Raw genomic sequence first — 6,768 nt, forward strand, 5'->3', positions numbered from 1 at the left:
CATAGTTACACTGTGTAATCATTGACGTCCCAGGAGCGGTAAACACTGTTGAAGTGTATAACTGTAATACATACATCCAGACACAGCATCATTCAAATACTGGAGTTTGATACACCTGGTATTAGATATGACACCAACAAAAAAAAAAACTTGATAAATAGCGATTTTCGTAAATTAACTTTGACAAACAAATACGCACAATCGTTTGTCTCTACATTACTACCATATTCCTCTTAATTGTACATTTTTTGCTTAACTTGTTATGGCGTTATAACTACTTACACCTGCTTCCCCCGTAATGTCAGCCATCTTTGCTGAAGAAATTCACCAGGGACGGGTGGCTCGCGTGAAATTACTCATTAATATGAAGTCATATAAAAACCTTGGGACCCAAATGCATAATGAGTGCCCTAACTCCCCTTGTGGTGGTCTGGAGCAATGAAGCCGTGACGCTGGGTCCCTCTAAGTCCCGCGGCGTAAAGCTCACATCTTTTAAAGGAGGAACAACTGTACCAACACCAAGTCCTACAGTAATGACAGTTATTACATTATTCGATTCACAATCCAAACATGAAAAATCAAAAACATCTTACCACCCTTCTCCACTATGTCAGAGAGAAGATGCATATCCCTCCTATTGTATTCAAATTATGAAATATATTTTTTCATTCCTCTTGTTAAAATTACATCAGACATACTTTAATAAAAGCATACCTTTGATAAAATGACTTTTGCGATCAGGAAAGCACTTGTGGTTGCTGTGGTTATCTGTGATGGAAAGACCGAGCAGAAAACAGTTACTACTTGTAGTTGACATTAAATACATTAAAATCAGTAAAAATGAAATCATGAAAAGAAAATATGTCACTGCATCATAAGTGAACTATTGAAGAAAAAAATTTAAAAAACAGGAAAGGTGTTGCCATGCAATTACTGTCTATTCGATTCACTGCTGGACTGAAAACAGGCACAATGAACATCTAAAACAGGACGTGCACAGGGGAAACAGCATCCTCTAGAGTAGCAAATGTGAAAATGTGTTTGAGTCATAGGATGGTTCACCTACCGCTATGGCCCACCAGTGACGCAGTTTACAAACAGCATAGGCCAAGATTAGGGCTGCAAACCGTAACACAGCCAGGAGCTAGGGAATATTCAGTCGCAATTTACGTCATAATTTCTGCCTGATCCGGATAACAAATGAGCACTGTACTCTGAGCAAAGACGCAGCATAATGGACTTACTAATATGTCGAAGAATGAGGCGTGGTAGTCATAGTGTAAGACCTCCTTATCGAGCCGCGTCTCGATTCCTCCATTCACCTATGAAGACAAAAAAAAAAAAAAAATGGATGACAGATACAAAATACCCAAATCTGTAGTCAATACATCGAGTTAACTTGTCATAGATTCAATTCATTCTTAAAATATCAAACATTTTCAGTATTCCCCCATTCAGATATGCGACTTGCTATGTTATCCATGATTGGAATGCATTTTTGTAACAACTGTGTTGGCGGCATTGGCAATGTAGGTGAGCAACCGGTCAAAATGTTACTTTGGAGACAGAGTAAATATTACATTTATTTTTATTTGACCTTTATTTAACTAGGCAGGTCAGTTAAGAACAAATTCTTATTTTCAATAATGGGGCAGAACGACAGATTTTTACCTTGTCAGCTCGGTGATTTGATCTTGCAAACTTTCGGTTAATAGTCCAATGCTCTAACCACTTGGCTACCTGCCACCCCATGAACAAGATGATATCAAATCAAATGTATTTATTTAGCCCTTCGTACATCAGCTGATATCTCAAAGTGCTGTACAGAAACCCAGCCTAAAACCCCAAACAGCAAGCAATGCAGGTGTAGAAGCACAGTTCAATCATAGATTGAAAAGCCTGAGAAGTTTGTGTGTGAGTTACTATTTTTTAAAGGTCAAAGAGTCAGTGTAGAAACTGGTAGAGAACACCAAGATTGGCAAATTCGCCACTGGCGCCCTGTGCTCTTCACAGGTGAAAGCAGGTTCACACTGAGAATGTGACAGTCTGGAGACGCCGTGGAGAACATTCTGCTGCCGGCAACATCCTCCAGCATGACCGGTTTGGCGTTGGGTCAGTCATGGTGTGGGGTGGCATTTCTTTGGGGGGCCGCACAGCCCTCCATGTGCTCGCCAGAGGTAGCCTGACTGCCATTAGGTACCGAGATGAGATCCTCAGACCCCTTGTGAGACCATATGCTGGTGCGGTTGGCCCTGGGTTCCTCCTAATGCAAGACCATGCTAGACCTCATGTGGCTGGAGTGTGTCAGCAGTTCCTGCAAGAGGAAGGCATTGATGATTTAGTCCAGGTTTGGGAAGAGATCCCCTCAGGAGACCATCCGCCACCTCATCAGGAGCATGCCCAGGCGTTGTAGGGAGGTCATACAGGCACGTGGAGGCCACACACACTACAGAGCCCTCATTTTGACTTGTTTTAAGGACATTACATCAAAGTTGGATCAGCCTGTAGTGTGGTTGTCCACTTTAATTTTGAGTGTGACTCCCAAATCCAGACCTCCATGGGTTGATAAATGATCAATGAAAATCAAATTGTGTGATTGTTGTCAGCACATTCAACTATATAAAGAAAAAGTATTTAATAAGAATATTTCATTCATTCAGATCTAGGATGTCTTATTTTAGTGTTCACTTTTGAGCAGTGCATATATATCCCCATATTAGTCAGAGGGAGATTTTCCCCACCCTTGAGGAAGAGACGTGCCATTTCCAGGCCCAGGGAAATGTGCTCATCTGTGGGGACACAAATGCATGCACAGGAACACTACCTGATCTAACGACCACCACGCGAGGGGACAGCTTTATTACAGGCCATACTGTCTCTGTCTTCATCTCCCCCATAGAAACAGTGACAGCACTGTCACAAACACAGAAAGGAATCTGTTGCAGCTCTGTCAATGGTAGGTTACGGGGAGACTCTTTTGGGGAGATTCACCTACTGCTCACCTCTTGGACACAGTACAGTAGACTATATGATTACAGACACTGTCAAGCCACTAACACCTCTGTCTGATCACAACCAAATGACCTTGTTCCTCAAGAGAACAGACTTGGAAACAACCACACATTCACAGCCCAGTAAGCTGTACAACATCAGAAATGTATACAGATGGGCCCAAAACAGCACAGAAGAATACCAGAAATGCAACCTGTAACCAAAATATCCAAACACTCTTAGATAACTTTCTGGATGCCACATTCACTCACAGTAAACACAATCTAGGAATATATACAGGCAAAAACTACAAAATCAGCAAAAACAGAAATTGATAAATAAACAAAACAAAAGACCAGATGACAGCTGGTTTTATGCAGGTTATGCAAAATAAGAGGGAAAAAAATACAGAAACACGATCAAACCAAAGCACAGAAACCCCCCCAAATGGTGAATTACACCATTACTGTGAGACATTAAAAACTATTAACGTACACTCAGAACCCAAAAAAAGCACAGTACAACAGCAAGCGGCTGGACACTCAATTGAGGAGTCCATAAACAAACAACTTCTGGCTAAATTAGAACCCCCCAAAAAAAGGGGAATTAGCAATACAAAATGGAGACACACATGGACAACCCATTTTAAAACTCTACAACACCGTTCAAATTGACAAAACGAGAGCGTCAAATTCATGAGAAGTTTAATGGATTAGAAAAAGCTATAAAAGGACAATCAACATCCACTGGACTCCCCCATTACTGACTGGGAGCTCTATAAGAAACTAAACTATTACTGACCAGGAGCTCTAAGAAACTAAACTATTACTGACCAGAGCTCTATAAGAAACTAAACTATTACTGACCAGGAGCTCTATAAGAAACTAAACTATTACTGACCAGGAGCTCTATAAGACACTAAACCATTACTGACCAGGAGCCTCTATAAGACACTAAACTATTACTGACCAGGAGCTCTATAAGAAACTGAACTATTACTGACCAGGAGCTCTATAAGAAACTAAACTATTACTGACCAGGAGCTCTATAGGAAACTAACCTTACTGACCAGGGAGCTCTATAAGAAATCAAAACTATTACTGACCAGGGCTCTATAGGAAACTAAACTATTACTGACCAGGAGCCTCTATAAGAAACTAAACTATTACTGACCAGGAGCCTCTATAAATAAAACTAAACTATTACTGACCAGGAGCTCTATAGGAAACTAAACTACTGACCAGGAGCTCTATAAGAAACTAAACTATTACTGACCAGGAGCTCTATAGGAAACTAAACTATTACTGACCAGAGCTCTATAAGAAACTGAACTATTACTGACCAGGAGCTCTATAAGAAACTGAACTATTACTGACCAGGAGCTCTATAAGAAACTAAACTATTACTGACCGGGAGCTCTATAAGAAACTGAACTATTACTGACCAGAGCTCTATAAAACTAAACTATTAGAAACTAAACTGAACTATTACTGACCGGGAGCTCTATAAGAAAACTAAACTATTACTGACCAGAACTCCACGCAAGAAACTTCAGGCTCTCAAATTTAAAAAACATGCGGACCTGATGGCACCCTAAGTAGGATACTCAATTCACTAGTGAAAAATGTCAATCGGCTGTATTAAAACTGTTTAATTTGATCAGAATTGTAGGTTATTTCCTGAAATCAGGACTCATAACATGATCTTTAACAGAGACAAATTTGACCAGAACAATTACAGAGGCATTTGTGTGAACAGTAAACTGGGGAAGGTTTGCTATAGTATTAAGAGTTCTAAACTTCCTTAATAAGCACAATGTCTTGAGTAAAAGCCAAAATGGATTCATACCAAAACTTCACACAACTGATCATAATTACACCCCACACACCCTGATAGATAAAACATGTCCACCAAAATAAATGCTTGCTTTATCAACATTGTTCTACAGTTAGAGAGTGGTGTAGGGGTAAAACATTACATAATTTAATCAATGTATACTGGCAATACGTGCAGCATCAAAATTGGTGCACGAGGTGTGGTGTCAACTTGCAAAACAAGATGTCACTCAATGGGACAAACACCCCGTTGAAGCCCTGCATGCAGAGTTCTGTACAATTCTCCTACATGTCCAAAGGAAAACAAAATGTATGCAGGGCAGAATTAGGTCAATATCCACTAATAATAAAAACTCAAAAAAGAGCAATTACATTTTGGAAACATCTAAAAATACAGTGACCCCCTCATATCATTACCACACCCTGCAATGGGGTGGCAGGTAGCCAAGTGGTTAGAGCGTTGGGCCAGTAACCGAAAGGTTGAAGGTAAAAATCTGTCGCTCTGTCCCTGAACAACGCAGTTAACCCACTGTTCCCGGTAGGCCGTCATTGTAAATAAGTCCCCTCATCTACCTGGTCCCGAGTTCACAAACCTCTAACACAAGCCTAAGGACAAGAACATCCAATCAATCAGATTAAAAACAAAAATGACAACGCAGTGAAAACAAAACACTGCAAAAAATAAACTCCCCTTTTCAGGACCCTGTCTTTCAAATATTATTTTTACGAATTCAAATAACGTCACAGATCTTCACTGTAAAAATGGTTTAAAACACTGCTGTTTTACAATAAACAATTAATGAACATGCACCTGTGGAACGGTCATTAATAAATTAACAGCTTACAGACAATAAAAGATACGCAGGGTCCCTGCTCATCTGCGTGAACGTCCCTTAGACATGCTGCAAGGAGGCATGAGGACTGCAGATGTGGCCATGGTAATAAATTGCGTACTGTGAGACGCTTAAGACAGCACTACAGGGAGACAGGACAGACAGCTGATCATCCTCGCAGTGGCAGACCACGTGTAACACCTGCACAGGATTGGTACATCCAACATCACACCTGCGGGACAGGTACAGGATGGCAACAACTGCCCGAGTTACACCAGGAACACTCAACTGGCCCAGCTGTGCTCAGACTGTCCTCACTAGGCTGGAGAGAGGCTGGACTGAGGGCTTGTAGGCCTGTTGTAAGGCAGGTCCTCCCCAGACATCACCGACAACAACATCTCCTATGGGCACAAAACCCACCGTCGCTGGACCAGACAGCACTGGCAAAAAGTGCTCTTCACTGACAAGTCAGCGGTTGTGTCTCACCAGGGTGATGGTCGGATTCACGGTTAACGTTGAAGGAATGAGCATTACACTGACGCCTGTACTCTGGAGCGGGATCGATTTGGAGGTGGGGGGTCTGTCATGGTCTGGGGCGGTGTGTCACAGCATCTGAGCTTGTTGTCATTGCAAACAATCTCAACGATATGCACTACAGGGAATACATCCTCCTCCCTCATGTGGTACCCTTCCTGCAGGCTCATCCTAACATGACAATACCACTAGCCATACTGCTTGTTCTGTGCATGATTTCCTGCAAGACAAGAATGTCAGTGTTCTGCCATGGCCAGCTGAATAGCCCAGATCTGTTCGATCGGAGGGTGAGGGCAAGGGCCATTCCCTCAGAAATGTCTGGGAACTTGCAGGTAGGTGCCTTGGTGGAAGAGTGGGGTAACATCTCATAGCAAGAACTGTCAAATCTGGTGCAGTCCATGAGGAGGAGATGCACTGCAGTACTTAATGCAGCTGATGGCCACACCAGATACTGACTGTTACTTTTCATTTGAACCCCCTGTTCAGGGACATATTATTCCATTTCTGTTATTCACATGTCTGTGGAACTTGTTCAGTTTGTCTCAGTTGTTGAATCTTATGTTCATACAAATATT

The sequence above is a fragment of the Oncorhynchus keta genome, chromosome 23 (genome assembly GCF_023373465.1).
Source record: "Oncorhynchus keta strain PuntledgeMale-10-30-2019 chromosome 23, Oket_V2, whole genome shotgun sequence".
Taxonomy (NCBI): domain Eukaryota; kingdom Metazoa; phylum Chordata; class Actinopteri; order Salmoniformes; family Salmonidae; genus Oncorhynchus; species Oncorhynchus keta.